Raw genomic sequence first — 7500 nt, 5'->3', positions numbered from 1 at the left:
AGCGCCGCCTGTCATGAGCCAAAAGTGCATCCTGACGTGACAAATCGGATAATACCGCAGGCATCCAATTACGATAATCACTATCAACGAACCTGCCGCCCCCCCCCCCAATACACCTTTCCCTACAACAATGTGTATCTGAACCTACGCTATATCGTACCTTAACCTAACCTATATCGTACCTTAACCTAACCTATATCGTACCTTAACCTAACCTATATCGTACCTTAACCTAACCTATATCGTACCTTAACCTAACCTATATCGTACCTTAACCTAACCTATATCGTACCTTAACCTAACCTATATCGTACCTTAACCTAACCTATATCGTACCTTAACCTAACCTATATCGTACCTTAACCTAACCTATATCGTACCTTAACCTAACCTATATCGTGCCTTAACCTAACCTATATCGTGCCTTAACCTAACCTATATCGTGCCTTAACCTAACCTATATCGTGCCTTAACCTAACCTATATCGTGCCTTAACCTAACCTATATCGTGCCTTAACCTAACCTATATCGTGCCTTAACCTAACCTATATCGTGCCTTAACCTAACCTATATCGTGCCTTAACCTAACCTAATTTGTGCCTTAACCTAACCTAATTTGTGCCTTAACCTAACCTAATTTGTGCCTTAACCTAACCTAATTTGTGCCTTAACCTAACCTAATTTGTGCCTTAACCTAACCTAATTTGTGCCTTAACCTAACCTAATTTGTGCCTTAACCTAACCTAATTTGTGCCGTAACCTAACCTAATTTGTGCCGTAACGTAACCCATGTTGTGCCGTAACGTAACCCATGTTGTGCCGTAACGTAACCCATGTTGTGCCGTAACGTAACCCATGTTGTGCCGTAACGTAACCCATGTTGTGCCGTAACGTAACCCATGTTGTGCCGTAACGTAACCCATGTTGTGCCGTAACCTAACCCATGTTGTGCCTTAACCTAACCCATGTTGTGCCTTAACCTAACCCATGTTGTGCCTTAACCTAACCCATGTTGTGCCTTAACCTAACCCATGTTGTGCCTTAACCTAACCCATGTTGTGCCTTAACCTAACCCACGTTGTGCCTTAACCTAACCTACGTTGTGCCTTAACCTAACCCATGTTGTGCCTTAACCTAACCCATGTTGTGCCTTAACCTAACCCATGTTGTGCCTTAACCTAACCCATGTTGTGCCTTAACCTAACCCATGTTGTGCCTTAACCTAACCCATGTTGTGCCTTAACCTAACCCATGTTGTGCCTTAACCTAACCCATGGTGTGCCTTAACCTAACCCATGTTGTGCCTTAACCTAACCCATGTTGTGCCTTAACCTAACCCACGTTGTGCCTTAACCTAACCCACGTTGTGCCTTAACCTAACCCACGTTGTGCCTTAACCTAACCCACGTTGTGCCTTAACCTAACCTACGTTGTGCCTTAACCTAACCCATGTTGTGCCTTAACCTAACCCATGTTGTGCCTTAACCTAACCCATGTTGTGCCTTAACCTAACCCATGTTGTGCCTTAACCTAACCCATGTTGTGCCTTAACCTAACCCATGGTGTGCCTTAACCTAACCCATGGTGTGCCTTAACCTAACCCATGGTGTGCCTTAACCTAACCCATGTTGTGCCTTAACCTAACCCATGTTGTGCCTTAACCTAACCCATGTTGTGCCTTAACCTAACCCATGTTGTGCCTTAACCTAACCCATGTTGTGCCTTAACCTAACCCATGTTGTGCCTTAACCTAACCCATGTTGTGCCTTAACCTAACCCATGTTGTGCCTTAACCTAACCCATGTTGTGCCTTAACCTAACCCATGTTGTGCCTTAACCTAACCCATGTTGTGCCTTAACCTAACCCATGTTGTGCCTTAACCTAACCCATGTTGTGCCTTAACCTAACCCATGTTGTGCCTTAACCTAACCCATGTTGTGCCTTAACCTAACCCATGTTGTGCCTTAACCTAACCCATGTTGTGCCTTAACCTAACCCATGTTGTGCCTTAACCTAACCCATGTTGTGCCTTAACCTAACCCATGTTGTGCCTTAACCTAACCCATGTTGTGCCTTAACCTAACCCATGTTGTGCCTTAACCTAACCCATGTTGTGCCTTAACCTAACCCATGTTGTGCCTTAACCTAACCCATGTTGTGCCTTAACCTAACCCATGTTGTGCCTTAACCTAACCCATGTTGTGCCTTAACCTAACCCATGTTGTGCCTTAACCTAACCCATGTTGTGCCTTAACCTAACCCATGTTGTGCCTTAACCTAACCCATGTTGTGCCTTAACCTAACCCATGTTGTGCCTTAACCTAACCCATGTTGTGCCTTAACCTAACCCATGTTGTGCCTTAACCTAACCCATGTTGTGCCTTAACCTAACCCATGTTGTGCCTTAACCTAACCCATGTTGTGCCTTAACCTAACCCATGTTGTGCCTTAACCTAACCCATGTTGTGCCTTAACGTAACCCATGTTGTGCCTTAACGTAACCCATGTTGTGCCTTAACCTAACCTATAATGTGCCTTAACCTAACCTAAAGTGCGCCGTAACCTAAACTATATTGCGCCTTAACCTGACGCACGTTGTCGCTGAACCTGCTCTGTAATTGTTATGCAACCCGTTAAAGTAGTGTAGTGTTGCCTAACCGCAACCCTCGCAATATAGTTCGCTACTCGCACTGCCCGGTCCCCTGTGTATCGCGTCATGTTAAACACCTTGCAGGTGTTGCTGACTTTCCACATGCTCCTGCTATACACTGTAGTGTGGATAGCAGCAGGACGTACATGCCCCCCCCCCTTCCCCCCTGCCTTCGCAAGCTGGTCGGTGAGAAGTTTGCATGTTCAATGCCCTTCGCATGCCGACGTACTCAGCCTACGTTGTGGTACGGCCTGTCACCTGTCCGCCGATGTACGCAAAACCCACAAACTGTACTGCACATTGCTCCGTATGTACTGAATGATACATCGTGGCCCATGTGACCGTATGACGACAGCGCCTAGCAACGGCGGACCATACAGTCCAAATATTGTGCACGCAGCTACGTGTCGTCTCCCTATAAGAGCTGGATTGCAGTGTGGTACGCCATACAGACGTGTGGGAGGAACGGACGCCCTGGATGGCGATCAGCATGAGCAGTCTGTTGATGTAGTGGAGCGTGTATTCGGACGTAGTCGTCTCTTCTCACACACCGTGATAGCATGTTGCACCGCGTTCCACATCTGCGACATGCTGCAGAGGCGGGCTGACAGTCGTTCGCGCAATGGACACCGCATACGTACGGGGTCTACCTTCCACGTGTTCTCTAGGCGTGCACATGTTGTTGCGTCTATGTGGGCAGACGTAGTGTGTTGTGACACCTGACACAGGCATGCAATACTCGTTGCAAATGGCGATGGACGTGTACGTTTGCTGGTGACGTTACGCAAATGAACAACCGGTAACCCGTTGTGGTGCGGTTGTTCTCGCTAGAGGTGAATCAGTGTTGGCGACGATCGGTCGAGCTATTAACCGGTTGTTTCAGGGATACCCACCATGCCCACGAACGTGAAAGGGGACCCACCATGCCCACGAACGTGAAAGGGGATCTGGGTGTGAGGCGATACGCGGCGGTGGCTGGGTGGGACCGTCCCCGGCCGGTGAGGGGGGGCCGCCCGGCGTGCTGGCAGCGCGGTGCGTGGGCGCACGCGCTACAGCCGGCTGGTGGGGGCGGCCGGTGGCAGGCGCGCCGGCCGACGGACGCGGCAGGCGGCGCAGCTGCGCGCCGGCGCCCCCTGCTCGCGGCGCCTTGCGGCCAAAGTAGGTCCTCGCGGGCCCGGTGCGAAGCGCGGTGGCCATCTGCAGTGTGCTGGTCCGATTGAGGACTTTGTGCGCTGAGGATGCGCCGCCGCCCGGCGCTCGGCGCCGCGACGCCGTCTGCTGCTCGGTCGCCCCAGCGGTTCTCGCAGGTGGTTTGTATCGCAGCTGTGCGGACGTGTTGGCGCGTGCGCTGTGCTGGGAGAGTTCGCTTCGGCACCCAAGTAGGGCTTTTGTCCTTCTGTGGCGCTGGCGTTGGAGCTGCCGGTCACCGTAGGTGGCGCGTGTTGTCTCCCGCCGGCAATGCCACGACAGCACGCTCCCGGGCCTCTGTCGGCAGCGGCAAGCTCAGTTGGGAGCACGGGTGGTCGCACCTAAAGCGTCTACTCGCCTAACTCCGGGCGATTGCGCCTCTCTCGAACCCGACCAAGTACTTAGGACGGCGCTGCGCGCCGCCGGGACCTGAGAGGGTTTCGAGGTGTGTTGTGCAGGGGAGCTCAGCCTCCTCCTGTTTGCAGAATAATTGAGCGGACGCTTGCGTGTTCGCGCGGGCCCCCGGGACACACTCCCGGGCGGCCGGCTGCTCAGCTCTAGTTGACGCAGCTCCCTGGTTGATCCTGCCAGTAGTCATATGCTTGTCTCAAAGATTAAGCCATGCATGTCTCAGTACAAGCCGCATTAAGGTGAAACCGCGAATGGCTCATTAAATCAGTTATGGTTCCTTAGATCGTACCCACGTTACTTGGATAACTGTGGTAATTCTAGAGCTAATACATGCAAACAGAGTCCCGACCAGAGATGGAAGGGACGCTTTTATTAGATCAAAACCAATCGGTCGGCTCGTCCGGTCCGTTTGCCTTGGTGACTCTGAATAACTTAGGGCTGATCGCACGGTCCTCGTACCGGCGACGCATCTTTCAAATGTCTGCCTTATCAACTGTCGATGGTAGGTTCTGCGCCTACCATGGTTGTAACGGGTAACGGGGAATCAGGGTTCGATTCCGGAGAGGGAGCCTGAGAAACGGCTACCACATCCAAGGAAGGCAGCAGGCGCGCAAATTACCCACTCCCGGCACGGGGAGGTAGTGACGAAAAATAACGATACGGGACTCATCCGAGGCCCCGTAATCGGAATGAGTACACTTTAAATCCTTTAACGAGTATCTATTGGAGGGCAAGTCTGGTGCCAGCAGCCGCGGTAATTCCAGCTCCAATAGCGTATATTAAAGTTGTTGCGGTTAAAAAGCTCGTAGTTGGATTTGTGTCCCACGCTGTTGGTTCACCGCCCGTCGGTGTTTAACTGGCATGTATCGTGGGACGTCCTGCCGGTGGGGCGAGCCGAAGGCGTGCGACCGCCTCGTGCGTGCTCGTGCGTCCCGAGGCGGACCCCGTTGAAATCCTACCAGGGTGCTCTTTATTGAGTGTCTCGGTGGGCCGGCACGTTTACTTTGAACAAATTAGAGTGCTTAAAGCAGGCAAGCCCGCCTGAATACTGTGTGCATGGAATAATGGAATAGGACCTCGGTTCTATTTTGTTGGTTTTCGGAACCCGAGGTAATGATTAATAGGGACAGGCGGGGGCATTCGTATTGCGACGTTAGAGGTGAAATTCTTGGATCGTCGCAAGACGAACAGAAGCGAAAGCATTTGCCAAGTATGTTTTCATTAATCAAGAACGAAAGTTAGAGGTTCGAAGGCGATCAGATACCGCCCTAGTTCTAACCATAAACGATGCCAGCCAGCGATCCGCCGCAGTTCCTCCGATGACTCGGCGGGCAGCCTCCGGGAAACCAAAGCTTTTGGGTTCCGGGGGAAGTATGGTTGCAAAGCTGAAACTTAAAGGAATTGACGGAAGGGCACCACCAGGAGTGGAGCCTGCGGCTTAATTTGACTCAACACGGGAAACCTCACCAGGCCCGGACACCGGAAGGATTGACAGATTGATAGCTCTTTCTTGATTCGGTGGGTGGTGGTGCATGGCCGTTCTTAGTTGGTGGAGCGATTTGTCTGGTTAATTCCGATAACGAACGAGACTCTAGCCTGCTAACTAGTCGCGTGACATCCTTCGTGCTGTCAGCGATTACTTTTCTTCTTAGAGGGACAGGCGGCTTCTAGCCGCACGAGATTGAGCAATAACAGGTCTGTGATGCCCTTAGATGTTCTGGCCGCACGCGCGCTACACTGAAGGAATCAGCGTGTCTTCCTAGGCCGAAAGGTCGGGGTAACCCGCTGAACCTCCTTCGTGCTAGGGATTGGGGCTTGCAATTGTTCCCCATGAACGAGGAATTCCCAGTAAGCGCGAGTCATAAGCTCGCGTTGATTACGTCCCTGCCCTTTGTACACACCGCCCGTCGCTACTACCGATTGAATGATTTAGTGAGGTCTTCGGACTGGTACGCGGCATTGACTCTGTCGTTGCCGATGCTACCGGAAAGATGACCAAACTTGATCATTTAGAGGAAGTAAAAGTCGTAACAAGGTTTCCGTAGGTGAACCTGCGGAAGGATCATTACCGACTAGACTGCATGTCTTTCGATGTGCGTGTCGTGTCGCGCAACACGCTACCTGTACGGCTCGCAGTAGCTGTGCGCCGCGTGCGGAACCACGCGTTCGTCTCAAAACTAACGGCAATGTTGTGTGGTACGAGCGCTGAAGCGCTGGAGCGGCTGGCCTGCGGCACCTGGCGCCTGGCGCCGGTTTTGAATGACTTTCGCCCGAGTGCCTGTCCGCTCCGGTGTGGAGCCGTACGACGCCCATCGGCCGTGAGGCCGTTGGACACTGAACGCTGGAACAGGGGCCGCCACACGCCTCAGTCCCGCCTATGCAACTGTCTTGAAAGAGATAGTGGAAACTACGAAAAGATCACCCAGGACGGTGGATCACTCGGCTCGTGGGTCGATGAAGAACGCAGCAAATTGCGCGTCGACATGTGAACTGCAGGACACATGAACATCGACGTTTCGAACGCACATTGCGGTCCATGGATTCCGTTCCCGGGCCACGTCTGGCTGAGGGTCGGCTACGTATACTGAAGCGCGCGGCGTTTGCCCCGCTTCGCAGACCTGGGAGTGTCGTGGCCGCCTGTGGGGCCGGCCGCGTCTCCTTAAACGTGCGATGCGCGCCCGTCGCCTGGCGGTTCGCATACCGGTACTTACTCGGTAGCGTGCACAGCCGGCTGGCGGTGTGGCGTGCGACACCTCGTACAACGACCTCAGAGCAGGCGAGACTACCCGCTGAATTTAAGCATATTACTAAGCGGAGGAAAAGAAACTAACAAGGATTCCCCCAGTAGCGGCGAGCGAACAGGGAAGAGTCCAGCACCGAACCCCGCAGGCTGCCGCCTGTCGTGGCATGTGGTGTTTGGGAGGGTCCACTACCCCGACGCCTCGCGCCGAGCCCAAGTCCAACTTGAATGAGGCCACGGCCCGTAGAGGGTGCCAGGCCCGTAGCGGCCGGTGCGAGCGTCGGCGGGACCTCTCCTTCGAGTCGGGTTGCTTGAGAGTGCAGCTCCAAGTGGGTGGTAAACTCCATCTGAGACTAAATATGACCACGAGACCGATAGCGAACAAGTACCGTGAGGGAAAGTTGAAAAGAACTTTGAAGAGAGAGTTCAAAAGTACGTGAAACCGTTCTGGGGTAAACGTGAGAAGTCCGAAAGGTCGAACGGGTGAGATTCACGCCCATCCGGCCACTG

The 7500-nt window shown here is 52.8% G+C and overlaps 2 non-coding genes across 2 annotated transcripts; both read left to right on the top strand.

Moving 5' to 3' along the window:
- Positions 1 to 4410: 4410 nt before the first annotated feature.
- On the top strand, positions 4411 to 6318 carry LOC126429450 (small subunit ribosomal RNA). The gene has a single exon (XR_007576952.1). It is a non-coding gene; the product is annotated as a small subunit ribosomal RNA (ribosomal RNA).
- Positions 6319 to 6669: 351 nt separating this feature from the next.
- On the top strand, positions 6670 to 6824 carry LOC126429446 (5.8S ribosomal RNA). Its single transcript, XR_007576949.1, has one exon. It is a non-coding gene; the product is annotated as a 5.8S ribosomal RNA (ribosomal RNA).
- The last annotated feature ends 676 nt before the right edge of the window (positions 6825 to 7500 follow it).

The sequence above is a fragment of the Schistocerca serialis genome, unplaced genomic scaffold, assembly GCF_023864345.2.
Source record: "Schistocerca serialis cubense isolate TAMUIC-IGC-003099 unplaced genomic scaffold, iqSchSeri2.2 HiC_scaffold_1022, whole genome shotgun sequence".
Classification (NCBI taxonomy): domain Eukaryota; kingdom Metazoa; phylum Arthropoda; class Insecta; order Orthoptera; family Acrididae; genus Schistocerca; species Schistocerca serialis.
Note: the sequence above shows the minus strand (reverse complement) of the source record. Positions and strands in the feature narration are given on the sequence as shown.